Raw genomic sequence first — 4,431 nt, forward strand, 5'->3', positions numbered from 1 at the left:
GTGGTTGGAGAGATCGAGCTGTTGAATTTGCATGGGAGGGGAGAGCTATGACTCCTGTTCATGTCTTCAGCCCTTATTTCTTTAGTTTCATCCTTTAGTAACTATTTACAGCAGGAGCTGGGGGTGAGGGATGAGCTCAGCTCACTTTTTGCATCAATGAAGGCTGTTGTTGAGGTTTGATTGCTATGTCAGGGCAACAGGGAACATTCAAGAAAGTTCTTATTAAGCTTCATCCCAGCTCCCAACATTATTTACTGAGAAGATTGTGGCAACAGAAGCAATCGCTAGCCAGCAGTTTCTTGGCTTGAGGACTGAGCTGCTTTGGAAAATAATGTAGTAAGGGAGAGGGGAATGGGGACCTCTTTTTGTAATTACGGGAAGCCAACTAATTTACTTAAAACTGACACATAAATTTGCTCTTCTTCATGGCTGCTCTATACATTGAAGTGTCTTTTAACATTTTTTAAAATTATTTTTATTGGGGCTGGTGCTGTGGTGAAGCAGGGAAAGTCACCACCTGTGATGCTGGCATCCCATGTGGTCACCGGTTCGAGTCCTGGCTGCTCCACTTCCGATCCAGCTCCCTGTTGATGGTCTGGGATAGCAGTGGAAGATGGCCCAAGTGTTTGGGCCCCTGCACCCATGTGGGAGACCAGGAAGAAGCTCCTGGCTCCTGGCTTCAGATCGGCTCAGCTCCAGCTGTTGCAGCCATTTGGGGAATGAGCCAGTGGGTGGAAGACCTCTCTCTCTTCCTCCCCCTCTTTTTGTAACTCTGCAAATAACTTATTTAGTTTATTTAACCTTAAAAAAAAGAAAAAAGGATCATGGTGACATGGCGACATAGCCTTGGTTTTCTAAACATCAATCAACAAAGTCCCCAGAGACGTTGCTGTGTTTGAAAGGTACCACTGTAAGCATTTAGACGTGATTACACAGCATGTTTTCCTGGGGAAGCACAGCTTGCATTTTGAAAAAGTCAGTTCACTTCACCTAAATCTTTGGAGTGGAAGAAGACATCGCTTGTGTCCTGGGCCAACACACCAGGTACAGAAAGGACTTGTCTGCACAAAAGCAACCGAGCACCACAAATTACAAAGAAAACTGCTGATTTACCATTTCCTGAACATGAATTTTATTTTATTTTGTTTTTATTTTTAAAACTTTTATTTGATAGAGAGGCAGAGATAGAAATCTTCCATCTGCTGATTCACTCTCCAAATGCCTGTAACAGCCAGGGCTGGGCCAGGTTGAAGACAGGGACCGAAAATTCCATTCAGATCTCCCATATGGGCAGCAGGGACCCAAGTACTTGAGTTGTCATCACTGTCTTCCAGGGTGCACATTAGCAGGAAGCTGGAATTGGAAGCAGAGCTGGGATGCAAACCCAGGCCTCTAACGTGGAATGTGGGTATCTTTTTTTTTTAAAGATTTATTTATTTTATTTGAAAATCAGAGTTACACAGAGAGAGGAGAGGCAGAGAGAGAGAGAGAGAGAGAGAGAGAGAGAGAGAGGTCCTCCATCCGATGGTTCTCTCCCCAAATGGCTGCAACAGCTGGAGTTGCACCGATCCGAAGCCAGGAGCCAGGAGCTTCTTCTAGGTCTCCCACGTGGGTGCGGGGGCCCAAGGACTTGGGTCATCTTCCACTGCTTTCCCAGGCCATAGCAGAGAGCTGGACAGGAAGTGAAGCAGCTGGGTCTTGAACCAGTGCCCATATGGGATGCCGGTGCTTCGGGTCAGGGCATTAACCCACTGCGCCACAGCACGGGCCCCGGAATGTGGGTATCTTAAGCGGTGTCATAACTGCTGTGCGAGACATCTGCCCCTGGTTTTCACACTAAAACTCAGGGCACATGAGGGACGTGAAGCCTGCAGAAGCAGAGCTCCCAGGCATGAAACAGTGGAATCAGGGCCCACAACACGGAGAGACGAACTCGCTGAAGGCCAAACTGTGCAGCTGAGCCCTAGAAGAACCCCCAAGACCCTAGAAAGAAACAAAAACAAGGCAAAGTAAAAGAAACGGAGCCAGTTTTGGGACCCAGAGGAAAAAAGTCTACAAAAGTGGTTTGATCACCGGGCAACAGAAAGAATTGTTTTAAAACTTAAACATCTTCCTCTGCCCTCCTGGCATGTTTATTGCAATTCCTTGTGTTACTTGGTGTTCATGCCGAGTAGTGGACTGGGCAAGGCTGGCGTCTTCTCTACAGTTACCGACTTGCTTGCTGTTTGTGTTTGCTGTGTCCACCTCTACTGAGTTCATGTCAATCAAGATGCGATTTCTTGCTGAAGCGTTTTGCTGAGTGGAAATGTTTATGACTCTCCTCTGTGTCCTAACCTCTCCTAACGTGGCCAAAGCTAGGGAGAAACAGATCCAGGGCTGCATGGTTTTAGGTCTGTGTGCCACGTCGTGCAGTGGAAAGAATGGTAGGCTTTATCTGTGAGTAGCTTCGGATGAAGGAGGGAGGTGGAAATTTAATTTACACTTAAAATTTGAGTATAGTCTTTTCTTTCATATAACTTTCCCTGGATGGTGGGGCAGGGAAGGGAAGAAAAGTATATACTTAGTGGAAAACAGTTTGTTCATCCAAAACCGTTCAATGATTTGGCTTCATCAGAGCACTTTTTTGAGGCTCAAAATTTAATCTGTGTCCAGCTTCAGCTTCTACTGAATGGTGTTCGTTGTTCTTGCCCATTAAATTCGTAAACAGCACTACTTAGATTCCACTGTGACGATGAGAGACCAGCTTAGCCTACTGACTTAAAAATAAAGCAAAGGAAAACCAGCATTCATTCAAATGCCAAGAAGTAAGAAAATGAAGTCAGGCTTTGCGAGAGACGGTGCACAGGGAAGCCCTGTGTGTGCTGGCTTGGGTGTGGATGAGATGCTGACTGCAAGGGAAAGTGCATGAAACACCGAGCTCGGCCACGCCGTCCGACTTTATGGCCTGGGGAATACAGTCTCAGAATCCTTGGTTTATTAAGCAGTTATCTTTTAAAAATTTGTGTATTATTTATTTATATGAGAGAAAGATGGGGAGAGCTCCTGTCCCCTGATTCACTCCCCAAATGCCCACGTTGGCTGGACTGGGCCAAAGCCAGGAGCTGGGAACTCCATCCAGGCCTCCCTTGTGGCTGGCAGGAGCCCAGCTGCTTGAGTCAACACCTCTGCCTCCCAGGGCCTGCGTCAGCAGGAAGCTGAGGTCGGGGGGAGGTGGGTATCAAACCCAGCACTCTGACGTAGGGGACGGCTGTCTTTGTCACCGGGCTCTGTGCTGTGTTGGGTTGAGGAAGGATTGCTTTTCTTTTTTCAGATTGATTGATCGATTTAAAAGCTAGAGTTACAAAGAGAAAAAGAGAGAGAGAGAGAGAGAGAGATATCTTCCATCCGCTGGTTCACTCCCCAGGGAGCTACAAAATGCAGTACCGGGTCAGAGCTAAGCCAGGAGCCAGGAGCTTCATCCCAGTCTCCCAAGCAGCTGCAGGGGCACAGACACTTGGGTCATCATCCACTGCTTTTCCCAGGCCATTAGCTCCCAGAAGTGGAGCAACCGGGACTCAAGCCAGTAAGTACCCATGTGGGATGCCCGCAGTGCTGACAGCGGCTTAACCCACTGTGTCACAACGCTGGCCCAGAAGGATTTCATTTTTTTTTTTTTTTTGACAGACAGAGTGGACAGTGAGAGAGAGAGAGAGAAAGGAGAGAGAAAGGTCTTCCTTTGCCATTGGTTCACCCTTCAATGGCCACTGCTGCTGGCGTGCTGCAGCCGGCGCACCACGCTGATCCGATGGCAGGAGCCAGGTGCTTCTCCTGGTCTCCCATGGGGTGCAGGGCCCAAGCACTTGGGCCATCCTCCACTGCACTCCCTGGCCACAGCAGAGAGCTGGCCTGGAAAAGGAGCAACCAGGACAGAATCCGGCACCCTGACCAGGACTAGAACCCGGGGTGCCAGCGCCGCAAGGCGGAGGATTAGCCTAGTTGGCTCCTGGCTTTGTATTGGCACAGCTCTGGCTGTTGCGGCCAATTGGGGAGTGAACCAGCGGATGGAAGACCTCTCTCTCTCTCTCTCTCTCTGTGTAACTCTGGCTGGCAAATAAATACATAAATCTTTAAAAAAAGAATTGATGTCGTTTGCTATCTCTGAGAGATTATTCAATACCTTATCCACCATCAAAGTCTGCTGCATAGTGTCACTTCTGACCATGGAGCTGATGTCATGGCAAACAGAGCGAGACCATAGGTCCCAGCTGAGAGAAGCCACCACTCTGGCCTTCAGCAGCTGGCTGTGGGATGGCCTTTGGTGGCAGTGGGATGACGACATGTTTGGGTTGGACGGTGTCCTGCAGAAGGGAGCATGCGCTCTCAGTCAGCACCCAGGACGTGGTGGTGGTTGGGAGGCAGCATCCACGGGTCTGGGAGTCAGGGCTGGGAATG

Source organism: Oryctolagus cuniculus, chromosome 17, assembly GCF_051225735.1.
Source record: "Oryctolagus cuniculus isolate XC-2025 breed Fujian yellow rabbit chromosome 17, ASM5122573v1, whole genome shotgun sequence".
Classification (NCBI taxonomy): Eukaryota; Metazoa; Chordata; class Mammalia; order Lagomorpha; family Leporidae; genus Oryctolagus; species Oryctolagus cuniculus.